Here is a 15,311-nt window from a genome sequence, read left to right as displayed (position 1 = left end):
TGTGTGGTCAGGTCTGGTGTGTGGCTGGCAGAGCATGGGGGCCGGAAAACCGGAAGTGACTCACCAGGAAGAAGGGAAAATGAAAGTGTCCTGAATAACACACTGCACATGTGCCAATGGAAGGTCAAAACAGCTGAATGGATACAGGCAAAAAGCCTGAAGAAACGTAAGTGTTTATGACAGCGCAGCTCCCGGGAGCAGATGTGGTGACAGTCCTGCGATGCATGACTGTCACCACATCTATGGGCACAAGAGAGGAAGCATACTTGTACAGTCCATAGAGAGAGGCAGCAAGTACACAGCAAGGAAGAGAAAGCAGAACAAATCCTATAAGATTAATATAGAACCAGAAGATTAAATCCTGAAAAAAGATTTTATGATTATGTACATATATATACCAATAAATAAGCACATATATAGATCATAGTGTTATAACATGAAATAAATATATATATATATGTATTCCGGTGTGCAGACTTCATTAGAACATACAGTACATTGAAGACAGAATTAAATACTATCAAACTATGCTGAATCAGATTATTTCATCAATATATATACAGCATCCTCACAATATATATGGATAACACTTCCATGATATGATATTACACAGGATTACAGGCGGATACTTCAATTGTCCTGTTATGTAGTATATGGTCCAATGGGGAGGAGAAGAATTGGATCCCTCTCCCTTTCCCCCATATAATGTTCCATTTAGGTCCAGAGTCTTTTCCTCTTCTCCGAAGTTTTGTAAAAAAAAAAAAAAAAAAAAAAAAAAAAAAAAAACATATAAATTCTTCTCCAGACTTCCATATCACAACCAGAGGGAGTCGATGCCACTCAATATGCTGTTCGGGAAATGCATAACTCTATTCCAAACGTCCACCACCACCGCAGAAATCCTGAAGAAGAATAGCCGAGTTATCCCAAAAAACCTGTAAAAAGGAGGTCCTCGTTAATTCCATGGGGCGCCATAGAGTGGAGCTGGTAGATCCAACGGGATTCTACCTGTAGCAATTTCTTATGCAATGTGCCACCCCTATCGGAGGTCCTCAGATGTTCCAAACCAATAACTCTAGTATTGGTATAACTCCCAGCATGATGCGTCAAGTAATGAGCCGCCACCGTAGTAAGGGTCTTACCTTTGCGTCTATCAGCCACCGCTGTATTGATCGTGGAAAAATGTCCCTGAATCCTCCGGCGCAGCTCCTGTGTGGTCTGGCCTACATAGACACGAGGGCAAGTACATATGATGGCATAGATAACATTAGATGTTTTGCAATTAATGTAGGACTTTAATTTATGTGGCGTCTGATCTGTTGGGTTAATAAAGGAATCTCGCGTGGGGTGCATATATGTACATACCGTGCAATTCCCGCACGGAAAAGAACCTTTCAGGACAATACCACGATTCAATTTATGAGTGGGCCTAGAATAATGGCTCCTCGTAAGTATGTCCCTAAAATTGGGAGCCCTTTTTGCGGTCACTAAGGGTCGTGGGCTGATCACCTGTGCTGTTTGCGTGTCAGCAGTCAGGATTCTCCAGTGATTGTTCAGGATGTCCCTTACCTGGTTCCACTGAGTATGGTATCCGGTAATGAAGCGCACAAATTTGTCCGTTTCCTTCTTTGTAGGGACCAGTAAGGTGTCCTGTGTCTGTATTTTTGCTTTCTGATAGGCCTGAGAGATACATTTCTTGGGGTAATTCCTCCTCCTAAATCTCTCTGTAAGATCATGGGCTTCCCTACGAAAATCCTCGTCATCGGTACAGTTTCGTCGTGCCCTGAGGAATTGTCCCCTCGGAATGCCATCCCTCGTATGTTTTGGATGGAAGCTACGATACTCCAACAGACTATTAACCGCTGTGGGCTTGCGATAAAGACAAGTAGATAATTTGCCATTCTGACATTTAACCTCAAGATCCAGAAATTGCACTGCAACAGAAGAAAACTGGTGAGTCAAAAAAATATTAAAAGGATTATGATTGAGGACGTCCAGAAATTCCAGACATTCCTCAATAGAGCCTGACCAAATAAAGAAAATGTCGTCTATGAATCGCGACCAATGCCGTACCTTATTGATGAAGAAATTGGAGACATAGACGACAGTGTGCTCCCACCACCCTAAAAAAAGGTTTGCAAAAGCTGGGGCGCAGCGCGCCCCCATTGCCACGCCTGATGTTTGAATATAGAAGGTTCTGTCAAATAAGAAAAAATTGTGTCTCAAAACAAAGTCTAATAAATCAATAATGAAGGAGTCATGCATTCTGTCAGAATTGGTTTGTTGATCGAGGAAAAACATGATTGCCTGTAGGCCATCATCGTGACTGATATTCGAATAAAGGGATTCCACGTCACAGGTAACCATAATCTCCCCTGATGATAAATCCAACCCTTTGTATATGCTGATAAAGTGTGAGGAGTCCCTAATGTGAGAAGGCAATTTAAGCACAAATGGCTGTAGAAAAAAATCAATGTAAATACACTGATTTTTTTCTACAGCCATTTGGGAATCCCTTTATTCGAATATCAGTCACGATGATGGCCTACAGGCAATCATGTTTTTCCTCGATCAACAAACCAATTCTGACAGAATGCATGACTCCTTCATTATTGATTTATTAGACTTTGTTTTGAGACACAATTTTTTCTTATTTGACAGAACCTTCTATATTCAAACATCAGGCGTGGCAATGGGGGCGCGCTGCGCCCCAGCTTTTGCAAACCTTTTTTTAGGGTGGTGGGAGCACACTGTCGTCTATGTCTCCAATTTCTTCATCAATAAGGTACGGCATTGGTCGCGATTCATAGACGACATTTTCTTTATTTGGTCAGGCTCTATTGAGGAATGTCTGGAATTTCTGGACGTCCTCAATCATAATCCTTTTAATATTTTTTTGACTCACCAGTTTTCTTCTGTTGCAGTGCAATTTCTGGATCTTGAGGTTAAATGTCAGAATGGCAAATTATCTACTTGTCTTTATCGCAAGCCCACAGCGGTTAATAGTCTGTTGGAGTATCGTAGCTTCCATCCAAAACATACGAGGGATGGCATTCCGAGGGGACAATTCCTCAGGGCACGACGAAACTGTACCGATGACGAGGATTTTCGTAGGGAAGCCCATGATCTTACAGAGAGATTTAGGAGGAGGAATTACCCCAAGAAATGTATCTCTCAGGCCTATCAGAAAGCAAAAATACAGACACAGGACACCTTACTGGTCCCTACAAAGAAGGAAACGGACAAATTTGTGCGCTTCATTACCGGATACCATACTCAGTGGAACCAGGTAAGGGACATCCTGAACAATCACTGGAGAATCCTGACTGCTGACACGCAAACAGCACAGGTGATCAGCCCACGACCCTTAGTGACCGCAAAAAGGGCTCCCAATTTTAGGGACATACTTACGAGGAGCCATTATTCTAGGCCCACTCATAAATTGAATCGTGGTATTGTCCTGAAAGGTTCTTTTCCGTGCGGGAATTGCACGGTATGTACATATATGCACCCCACGCGAGATTCCTTTATTAACCCAACAGATCAGACGCCACATAAATTAAAGTCCTACATTAATTGCAAAACATCTAATGTTATCTATGCCATCATATGTACTTGCCCTCGTGTCTATGTAGGCCAGACCACACAGGAGCTGCGCCGGAGGATTCAGGGACATTTTTCCACGATCAATACAGCGGTGGCTGATAGACGCAAAGGTAAGACCCTTACTACGGTGGCGGCTCATTACTTGACGCATCATGCTGGGAGTTATACCAATACTAGAGTTATTGGTTTGGAACATCTGAGGACCTCCGATAGGGGTGGCACATTGCATAAGAAATTGCTACAGGTAGAATCCCGTTGGATCTACCAGCTCCACTCTATGGCGCCCCATGGAATTAACGAGGACCTCCTTTTTACAGGTTTTTTGGGATAACTCGGCTATTCTTCTTCAGGATTTCTGCGGTGGTGGTGGACGTTTGGAATAGAGTTATGCATTTCCCGAACAGCATATTGAGTGGCATCGACTCCCTCTGGTTGTGATATGGAAGTCTGGAGAAGAATTTATATGTTTTTTTTTTTTTTTTTTTTTTTTTTACAAAACTTCGGAGAAGAGGAAAAGACTCTGGACCTAAATGGAACATTATATGGGGGAAAGGGAGAGGGATCCAATTCTTCTCCTCCCCATTGGACCATATACTACATAACAGGACAATTGAAGTATCCGCCTGTAATCCTGTGTAATATCATATCATGGAAGTGTTATCCATATATATTGTGAGGATGCTGTATATATATTGATGAAATAATCTGATTCAGCATAGTTTGATAGTATTTAATTCTGTCTTCAATGTACTGTATGTTCTAATGAAGTCTGCACACCGGAATACATATATATATATATTTATTTCATGTTATAACACTATGATCTATATATGTGCTTATTTATTGGTATATATATGTACATAATCATAAAATCTTTTTTCAGGATTTAATCTTCTGGTTCTATATTAATCTTATAGGATTTGTTCTGCTTTCTCTTCCTTGCTGTGTACTTGCTGCCTCTCTCTATGGACTGTACAAGTATGCTTCCTCTCTTGTGCCCATAGATGTGGTGACAGTCATGCATCGCAGGACTGTCACCACATCTGCTCCCGGGAGCTGCGCTGTCATAAACACTTACGTTTCTTCAGGCTTTTTGCCTGTATCCATTCAGCTGTTTTGACCTTCCATTGGCACATGTGCAGTGTGTTATTCAGGACACTTTCATTTTCCCTTCTTCCTGGTGAGTCACTTCCGGTTTTCCGGCCCCCATGCTCTGCCAGCCACACACCAGACCTGACCACACAATTGATTATAAGGTATTTAAGCGCTATTGGGGGTATTTGCACTACTTCCCCTGACGAAGCTGTCCTAGAACAGCGACACGCGTTGGGCTTCTCCTCCGGTCGCATTTGCCCTGTGACTATTCAGCCTCACAGCCTCCTGCAGCAGGATTTATCCTATGGTGCTTTCTCCAGCACTATTTTCACCTTTTGACCACTCCTAGGATCAGACTATGCAGGGTATTTCAGTGTTTATATTTGGACATCTTCCCCTGTCCCTTTCTTTGGATATCTAGGGCAGTTTATTTTATCTGCTCCTCTGGGTCCATAGGGGTTTTTTGCTGGAAGCTGCATATTGTGGTGGGGTGTTGCATGCTATTTGCATGCTGTGTGGCTTGTATTATACTTGACTGTGTGCATAATTGTTGTTATATGGTTGTATACAGCGTGTTCATTTCAAATTTTGACTATATATAGTTACATTAATAATATTAAGTGCAGAGGGCAGGGACACGTCTGGAAGATTTCATACGTTTATATATCTATGTATATTTTGGCATACAGTGTTCACAGGGGCATCTGCACGGAGGTTATGTGTGATTTTAGATGTTTTTAATTATGTTCCCAATAAAGCTTATATTATTTTTATCATAACTTTGGTGGTGTGCAGATATTTTGATGGCTCTTGTTTCTTGTGCTTTTGTTAGTTTGCATTATTAGCCATCAGTCTTGCACCCCCTTTATATATTATATCTGCATATTGCAGTGGTGCGTCAGCTATCCCATATGTTAGAGATATAAGTAAAGTGCAGAGCACAGCAGAGCGTGGCCTGAAGCTGCGGCAACAATCCAAAGAATGAACACATAGCCCAGGCACCTCCCTAAAGGGGAGGGTGCTTTTTATGCACAGAGCATCATAACACAGACCGCCCTAATAGCGAACAGGTGTCCTGCTGTTTCAAGTATGTGCAGGAAGCGGGGAGCGGCTCCTAAGAGCATTTCCAGGAGACCTGCCAAGAGGATGCAGGTTCTTAGCAGAGAAAGAAGCCGCAGATCGTCTGGAGCCATGGACAGGGTAAGGCTGTGTGATAGGTGCCGGTCTCCCTGCACAGCGGAGACCGAACTTGTGGCTGAGGGCATGACAGATGGTAGTGGTGGTGGAGCATCAGGTGGTCGTGGGAAAAGCAATATAGCACCTAAGTCTCGAGATGTGGAGCCAGGTTCGTCGTCTGGCTATACAAGGCCTCGAACGCTCCCTTTTCTGGGAGTAGGAAAACCGCTTTTAAAGCCGGAGCAGCAAGAGCAAGTTTTGGCTTTCCTTGCTGACTCAGCCTCTAGCTCTTTTGCCTCCTCTTCTGAAACTGGTAAATGTAAAAGCAGCGCGTTGTTAGTGGATGTTCACGGTCAGAGACAAGTCGCTTCCTTGTCCTCTTCAGCAAAAACAACAACAGAGAAGGATGCGTCAGGTGACACAATGGGTTACTCCATGGAGCTCTTTACACATACCGTTCCTGGGTTAGAAAGTGAAACAGTTAACAGGCCATGCCCATTACAAGTTGAATCGGACATGGAGTGCACAGATGCACAGCCACAGCCAGATTACTATGCTGTTCCTTTGACTCAGACCACAACATTGCCCTCGCAGTGTACTGATCCAGAATCAGACCCTGATGAGACTATGGTGCCCCGTCACGAACGCTATACCACCGGCTTACACGGTGACACAGACGAAGTTGCACACGAAATAGAAGAGGAGGTCATAGATGACCCAGTTGTTGACCCCGATTGGCAGCCATTGGGGGAACAGGGTGCAGGCGGCAGTAGTTCTGAAGCGGAGGAGGAGGGGCCGCAGCAGGCATCAACATCGCAACAGGTTCCATCTGCCGGGCCCGTATCTGGCCCAAAACGCGTGGCAAAGCCAAAACTAGTTGGAGGACAGCGTGGCCATCCGGTTAAAGAAGCTCAGTCTGCAATGCCTGAAAAGGTATCCGATGGTAGAAAGAGTGCAGTCTGGCATTTTTTTAAACAACATCCAAATGATCAGCGCAAAGTCATCTGTCAAAAATGTTCAACTACCTTAAGCAGAGGTCACAATCTGAAAAGTCTAAATACAAGTTGCATGCATAGACATTTAACCACCATGCATTTGCAAGCCTGGACTAACTGCCAAACGTCCTTTAAGGTTGTAGCACCCTCGGCCAATGAAGCTAGTCAGCAACGCTGCATCCCTTCCGTCATTGTAAGCCCACCATTTCCTGCACCGCCTGCAGTATCTGTGCAGGTTTCGTTGCCAGGCCAAAACAGTCAGGGTCAGGAAATCACCAGTTTCGTAGTAGGAAACACTGCATGTAGGGCACTGGCAAGAATACCGTCTCCAACCGTCTCTCAGTCTGCCATGTCCACCAGCACCCCCGCTAGTTCCACGATCCCCAGCTCTCCAGTCCAGCTCACCCTACATGAGACTCTCGTTAGAAAAAGGAAGTACTCATCCTCGCATCCGCGTACACAGGGTTTGAACGCCCACATTGCTAGACTAATCTCGTTAGAGATGATGCCCTACTGGTTAGTTGAAAGTGAAGCTTTCAAAGCCCTGATGGACTACGCTGTACCACGCTACGAGCTACCCAGTCGACACTTCGTTTCGAGAAAAGCCATTCCAGCCCTCCACCACCATGTAAAAGACGGCATCGTCCATGCACTCAGGCAATCTGTGAGTACAAAGGTGCACCTGACAACAGATGCATCGACCAGTAGGCATGGCCAGGGACATTACGTGTCCATCACGGCACACTGGGTGAATGTGGTGGATGCAGGGTCCACAGGGGACAGTAATATTGGGACAGTTCTGCCTAGCCCATGGTCTAGGAAACAGTTGGCTGTAGCCGTTCGCCCCCCTCCTCCTCCTCCACGTCCTCCTGCAGAAGCGAGAGCTCATCCACAGACCGCAGTCGCACAACCACTCCATCCGCAGCTGCCACTGTTGCACACCAGGTGTCACATTATGGGGCAGCTACTGGCAAGCGTCAGCAGGCTGTATTGGCAATGAAGTGTTTGGGCGACAACAGACACACCGCGGAAGTTCTGTCCGAGTTCTTGCAGAAAGAAACGCAGTCATGGCTGGGCACTGTACATCTTGAGGCAGGCAAGTAGTGAGTAACGGAAGGAATTTCATGGCTGCCATAGCCCTTTCCCAATTGAAACACATTCCTTTCCTGGCTCACACCTTAAATCTGGTGGTGCAGTGCTTCCTGAAAAGTTATCCGGGGTTATCCGACCTGCTCCTCAAAGTGCGCAGACTTTGCTCGCATATCCGCCGTTCTCCCGTACACTCCAGCCATATGCAGAACTATCAGCAGTCTTTAAACCTTCCCCAGCATCGCCTAATCATCGACGTTGCAACAAGGTGGAACTCAACACTGCACATGCTTCAGAGACTGTGCGAACAGAGGCGTGCTGTTATGTATTTGTGGGAGGATACACATACACGGGCAGGCAGTTGGATGGCAGACATGGAGTTGTCAGGTGTGCAGTGGTGAAGGTACAAGACATGTGTCAAGTTCTTCAGTGTTTTGAGGAATGCACACGGCTGGTTAGTGCAGACAACGCCATAATAAGCATGAGCATCCCCCTAATGCGTCTGCTGATGCAAAGTTTGATGCACATAAAGGAGCAAGCGTCTGCAGCAGAGGAAGAGGAAAGCCTTGATGACAGTCAGCCATTGTCTGGTCAGGGCAGTGTACGGGACGAGTTAGTGGGCGAACAGAAGGAGGAGGACGAGGAGGATGATGGGCATGAGTATTTTTTTAATGAGGAAGCTTCTCCGGGGCCAATGGAAATTGGTGGCGTGGCAAGGCCGGGTTCTGGTTTTTTGAGGGACACAAGTGACGTAGATTTGCCTGTAACTGCCCCTCAACCCAGCACAACCGCAGATTTGACAACTGGAACTTTGGCCCACATGGCGGATTATGCCTTACGTATCCTCAAAAGGGACCCACGCGTTATTAAAATGATGACCGATGACGATTACTGGTTGGCCTGCCTCTTTGATCCTCCCTATAAAGGCAAATTGCAAAATATTATGCCACATGAGAACCTGGAACAAATATTAGCAACCAAACCAACAACTTTTGTTGACCGTTTGATTCAGGCATTCCCAGCACACAGCGCCGGTGATGGTTCTCACATGAGCTGCAGGGGGCAGCAGACCAGAGGTGTTATAGGTGCACAAATCAGAAGTGGCGTTGGACAGAGGGCTTTTCTGACCAGGTTGTGGAGTGATTTTGCTATGACCGCAGACAGGACAGGTACTGCAGCATCAATTCAAAGTGACAGGAGACAACATTTGTCCAGTATGGTTACTAACTATTTTTCATCCCTTATCGATGTTCTCCCTCAACCGTCATTCCCATTTGATTACTGGGCATCCAAATTAGACACCTGGCCAGAATTGGCAGAATATGCATTCCAGGAGCTTGCTTGCCCAGCAGCTAGTGTGCTATCAGAAAGAGTATTCAGTGCTGCTGGTTCAATATTAACCGAAAAAAGGACTCATCTGGCTACCCAAAATGTTGATGATCTAACCTTCATTAAAATGAACCACTCCTGGATTTCGAATTATTTTGCCCCACCTTTCCCGGCTGACACCTAGCTTTCCTATGAAAAGGTCTTGCTTGTGGACTGGTCTGACTGAGTTTTCCAATCTCGTAATTTGCAGCAGCTGTTTGTCCAGTATACGACATGTTTACAACTCCCTAAATGGGCAAACTCCCCCCACGGGGCCGTGGTCTCGCCACTTGGCGCAAGCACCCGTGAGAGTGCCGTTTGTCTGAAGAAGTGGGTGTGCACGCTTTTGGTCGACGGCACTGCCACTGGGTCCCTCATAGTACAATAAAGTATCTCTGGTGGTGGTGGCGTGCAAACAACGTCAGACACACCGTTGTAACATGAAGGGTCCTGGGCCTGTATCGCCGGCCACAAGACAGTTCCCCCCTTCCAGCTCAAACAGTGCTCTACCACGTGCAAAATTATGTCTCACAGCTCCACCAATGTTTAGTCTGCGCTGACATCCTTCAATGCCTGGCACTGACAATACCAATGTGTTGACATGCATGATGCTACTTAAAATAGTCAGGGGCAGTGTCCTATATTTACACCAGTAAATAGTTAGCGCCAAATTACTAGGTCTGAAACTCAGCAGAGGAGCCCACCCCTGTACCTAAGTATGCCACCCTTTTGTATTTTGGTTTTGTTGTATTGCGAGACATTAACATCTATTCATTTTTTGGGAGTACTAACTGTCAGACACTCCTTACAATCGGCCTCCGCTGACAACACCAATGCTGCCTGTGTACCCCTGCAAGATAACTCCAAGTGCCTACAGCCTACTTTTCTTATGTTAGGCCTACTAAGCCTGTCTGCGGTCCCTCCTTCCAATAGTCCTCCACTGACAAGACCAATGCTGGCCGTGTACCCCTGGAACCTATTTTAAATTGCATAGAGCATCCTTTTTTTAATTGTAGGCGTACTAAGTCTGTCTGCGGTCCATAATAGAAATTGTCCTTCACTGACCACACCACTGCTGCCCGTGTACCCCTGCAACCTATTTTAAAGTGCCTACAGCCTACTTTTCTTATGTTAGGCCTACTAAGCCTGTCTGCGGTCCCTCCTTCCAATAGTCCTCCACTGACGAGACCAATGCTGGCCGTGTACCCCTGGAACCCATTTTAAATTGCATAGAGCATCCTTTTTTTAATTGTAGGCGTATTAAGTCTGTCTACGGTCCATAATTGAAATTGTCCTCCACTGACCAGACCAATGCTGGCCGTGTACCCCTGGAACCTAGTTGAAAGTGCATAGAGCCTACTTTTTTTCTTTATTTTATATTCATAAAGCCCAGATGAACTACGCTGTACCACGGTTCGAGCTACCCAGTCGATACTTCTTTTGCGAGAAAAGCCATCCCAGCCCTCCACCAGCATGAAAAAGTCCGCATTGTCCATCCACTCTGGCAATCTAAGAGTAGAAAGGTGCACCTGACAACAGATGCATGGACCAGTAGGCATGTCCACGGAAGGTTACGTGTCCATTACGGCGCACTGGGTTAATGTGGTGGATGCATGGTCCACAGGGGACAGCCTACTAAGTCTGTCTGCAGTCCCTAATTCAAATTGTCCTCCGCTGACCACACCAATGCTGCCTGTGTACCCCTGTAACCTTTTTTAAACTGCATTGAGCCAAATTTTTGTTTAAGGCCTACTACCTGTGTCTGTCTGCGCCACTCAATACAGCTGTCCTCCTCTGAAAAAGGCTGAGCGTCAATTGTCTGGTTTTCAGCCTATAGAAATTTGAAAACTGCATTGGGGCTACTACTTCGGTAGGGCCTACTAACGGTGTCTGCCGCTCCAAGGTGTTCTCCTGGTAGCATTTCCAGAGCTTCAATTTTCAGGCTCTCGTTGAAGAGTTTTTTATTTTAAAAACTGCAGTGGGCCTACTTGTTTGGTTGGGTTCTAGAAACGGTGTCTGCCGCTCCAAGGTGTTCTCCAGGTTGCCTTTCCTTAGCTTCAATTTTGAGGCTCTCGTTAAATTTTGTAATATAACAATGCATTTGGCCTACTTGTTTTGTTTGCCCTACTAACGGTGTCTGCTGCTCCTTGCTGTTCTCCACTGAACAAACCAGTGCCGCCTGTTTACAACTTTGAACTGCATTTAGCCTACTTACTGATTTGGGCCTACTCACTGTGTCAGCCTCTCAGTACAGTTGTCCTCCACTGAACAAAGCAATGCCCCCTGGTTAGTCCTGTTACCAATTTTGAACTGCATTTAGCCCACTTTATTCTTTGGGCCTATATCTTTGTTTCCTCCTCATCCTGCCCATTGCCCAGCCAGTGATAGATGAGTCTGCTGGTACATTGACCCATAACGCTACATTCCCCGTGCATGCTACACAGCCAGAATATGACCCTGCTGAAAGTCAGGTTCCCCTTCCCGCATACCATACCACCTTACACGGGGACAAAGAGGAAGGTGCAGATGAAAGTGCAGGTTCCTTCATCAGGTGTGGGGGGGGGAATACTCATTGGCGACGTCACTGGCACAGGGCCCCTCATAGTATGCAAAAGTGTCGCTGCCGGTGGGAGGCGCCCCCACCGTGCAAACACACCGCCGTACTTTGAGGGGCCCTGTGACAGTGCCAATGCCAACAAGTGGGCCCCCCCTGCTTGCTCAGGATCACAGCACTTGCAAAGTTTAAATACTTACCTCGCCCTGCTCCACTGCCGTGACGTGGTCCAGATTTCCTGGGCCCACAAAATACTTGAACCAGCCCTACCCCCAACAACTTTAGCCAAATGACCCCCAATTTCCAATGCCTAACTATTATTGTAAGGGAAATTAAGATTGACAAGCTTCATTAAGAAGAATGGATGTTTTTGCCATTAAAATGGGCACTCTAGGTGTTTTCCTGGCCCCCACTCACTGCCGACTATGCTGCCCCATTGACTTGCATTGGGTTTCGTGTTTCGGTCGATCCCGACTTTACGACATAATCGGCCGATTTCACTCGACCCGACTTTTGAGACCTCCGTGGCAGGCCACACCATCTCAGCCATTTACCACCCAATAACAAAACAGATGAACAAATAATGAACCCTTGTGTTCTGTGACAGTTTTAGGAACATGCAGTATATCATGACCAATAGTATTAATGGTAATTTGGCAACTGCATTTATATGTTTTTTTTAACAATGGAGAATGCAGAGATAATCCACAGAAGTGAGCAGAAGGGTTGCTGATCTCTGATTTCCCAAATAGTACAATGAAAGCATTTTAGTCTGCTTTAAGAATGGTGACTTTATTTGAGTAGTACGGAGTTCAGCTAAGGATTTTAGCCCTAGGTACATTATTATATGTTTTTTTTCCTTTCTTCTGAATCGGTACTGTAAGATTATAGGGTGAATTTGATGGACCTGTGTCATTATTTAACCTTGCTATGTTACAATATGTGCATTGTGGAATTCAATTTAAACTAAATTGAAAAAGTAATAGTCATTTCCTCGCTGCTGTCACAGAAACACAGTATAAAAGAAAGCAGTAAACAGTCAACATCAAGGTGCGGATCTGCTGTGCTCGTGGCCAGCGGGGTGCCAGTCCCGCAATATGCCGGTATATCAAGAAGATCACAGGAGCTTCTTGGTGCTAAGCTGCTGTTTATTCATATAGTTAAATCCATAACATAGTTCAGTGTTATAGAAGAATAACTTGCCAGGATTTCACATATAAGTGATTTTCTGGTAATATTCCCTAGGCTCATATAGACCTAACAGAGTAGCAGAGAAATTCTATTGATCGTGGGAACATGTGGGATAGTGGTCATATCAGGGAATGCTACCACGTCGAGAATTACTCATAACCTGGGCGGTTTATTTGGCTCCCTGTACAATATTATTTTGGCAATAGAGCAATTCTAAAGTTTTAATTGGGTTTTAGAAGAGACACTGGAGCGCCCGCTAGGGCCGTGGGGTACTCGGGCCGGGTCCGGCGGTATTTAAAGGTGTGGTCATGAGTCGCCAGTCAGGGCAGTGGGGATACTCTGTACCAGGTCCGTTACTTAAAGGAATATGTCACGGTGGCATTGATTCGGTCTGTGGCCCTGGGCGCCTGTGTTAAAGGGAAAGTCTTTTTACGGGGTTTTTTAAATAAAGAAAGTTCGTGACGCCACCTGTGATATTTGGTCAGGGATGACCAATGCCGCTTAAAGGGGTCCTCTGGGGTGATGTCATGGCAGAAGGAATATAAACCTGTTCACCCATGATGTATAAGCCAAATTTCAGGAGCACGGACCCGCTGTGTTCAGGTGTGTAGAATCCAAAAGAAGAAAATGTCCAGCTTCACCGAATCCATATGGGTAAGAATCTCAACGCGTTTCTGGAGACTAAGCTCCCTTAATCATGACTTTACAAATAACCCATGTATCCCACTTAAATAGCCCTAAACCGGAGAACAAACCGGTAGGATAAGTGATTGATGTAACTATTTTAAAAGTGGCCCATTTCTTAAACTAGTTACATCAATCACTTATCCTACCGGTGTGTTCTCCAGTTTAGGGCTATTCAAGTGGGATACATTGGTTATTTGGAATGTCATGATTAAGGGAGCTTAGTCTCCAGAAACACCTTGAGATTCTTACGCATATGGTTTGTGCTGAAGTTTATATCCTCCATGTTTAAGTTTGTGAATAAAGAAAACTTTTTTTTCATGGATTCGGTGATGCTGGACATTTTCTTCTTTTGATGTCATGGCAGCCAGATGGTATGACTTCCCACAGGTGAAGTAGGTCCCCAGAGCTCCGGGTGAATAGATGGAAGATGATGAGTGGTGCAGTAAAGAACGAAGGATGCAGTTGTGCAATCTTTTTACCTGGTTTACTGATGGTAGCAGGCAGCCCCAGTCCGGGGCACCAGATCACAGGTACAGGCAGGGTCCGGCCAGCTTGGAAGTGAGTTCAGAGTCCCTTTCACCAGGTGGAGTTAAAAAGCCTCCCGTTTAGCGCGTTGGTATTGTAGTCCCTTACTGCCTAAGGCTTCTGGCAAGGTCCTCTCAGTTCTTTCTCTCCCTCTTTAGGTAGGACTCAATCCCATATGACAGGCTACTCAAGCCTTTTTACAGGGTCTCTATCACGACCCAGGCTCTATTTGTCACTGTGTCTCCTGGGTGTTAGGGTTGACAAGTTACGTGTAGTCTAGCTGTCCTACCGGTTTCTGCTGTGCCTCATTGAGTATGACACAACCTCGGTCTTCCGGTTACTGGTATCTGCGCTCAATCAGGGAGAAAACCCAGTCGCCGTTGTTCTCCCCTGTTGTCACTCTTCTGTGCTTCGCTCTCTAGCACGTTTGTTACAATCTGTTCTTCCTTCTGTATCTCACTATCTAAGGGCTACAGCACCTCAGGTTGTACGGCCCCTCACCCGTTTTTCTGCCTCAGACTGCTCCAGTCTCCTGTCAGGCACCATCTGTCTAAATCTTCCCAACTGCCTAGCAACTGCCTGGAAACTAACTCCTCTTCCTGACCAGAGAGAGCAGCTCCCCTGATGTCGGGTGTAGAGCTCCCCCTTCTGGCCTGGAGTCAAGTGTGACATCACTCTCCCCGTGAAGAAAGCAATGCCACTGTGACAACCAGGACCCTGGGGTGTCACACTCACAGAGGCAGTGACCCGATCCGTGGCCCGGGGCGTCCAGTTAAAGGGGATGAATAGAAGTGGAGAATAAAGTCTATAAATGATAATTAGTGATGTCATCTGAGGTATTCAGCCAGGGATGGCCGATGCTGCTTTAAGGGGTCCACTGGGGCTGAGGGAATCGCAGCAGAATTGGTTTAGCTCCCCACAGGTACAACTAAGTCCCCAGGGTTACTGCTACAGTTGATAAGAGGGATGATTGGTGGTGGGGTGCAGGACTGAGGGTGCAGGAAATAATTGGAGGACACAGGTAT

General features: G+C 45.9%; 2 long non-coding RNA genes across 3 annotated transcripts; one reads left to right on the top strand and one right to left on the bottom strand.

Annotated features, from left to right (window-relative positions):
* Nucleotides 1-242: 242 nt before the first annotated feature.
* On the bottom strand, nucleotides 243-2,429 carry LOC138665214 (uncharacterized). Its single transcript, XR_011318433.1, has 3 exons — nucleotides 2,074-2,429; nucleotides 1,143-1,934; nucleotides 243-935 (listed from the first exon to the last, which is right to left on the bottom strand). It is a non-coding gene; the product is annotated as an uncharacterized lncRNA (long non-coding RNA).
* Nucleotides 2,430-2,526: 97 nt separating this feature from the next.
* On the top strand, nucleotides 2,527-4,608 carry LOC138665215 (uncharacterized). 2 transcript variants are annotated; one of them, XR_011318435.1, is made up of 4 exons: nucleotides 2,527-2,785; nucleotides 2,925-3,289; nucleotides 3,636-3,716; nucleotides 3,924-4,608. It is a non-coding gene; the product is annotated as an uncharacterized lncRNA (long non-coding RNA). The 2 variants fall into 2 exon arrangements; XR_011318434.1 differs by having other exon boundaries at nucleotides 2,925-3,716.
* Nucleotides 4,609-15,311: the final 10,703 nt, after the last annotated feature.

The sequence above is a fragment of the Ranitomeya imitator genome, chromosome 2, assembly GCF_032444005.1.
Source record: "Ranitomeya imitator isolate aRanImi1 chromosome 2, aRanImi1.pri, whole genome shotgun sequence".
Taxonomy (NCBI): domain Eukaryota; kingdom Metazoa; phylum Chordata; class Amphibia; order Anura; family Dendrobatidae; genus Ranitomeya; species Ranitomeya imitator.
Note: the sequence above shows the minus strand (reverse complement) of the source record. Positions and strands in the feature narration are given on the sequence as shown.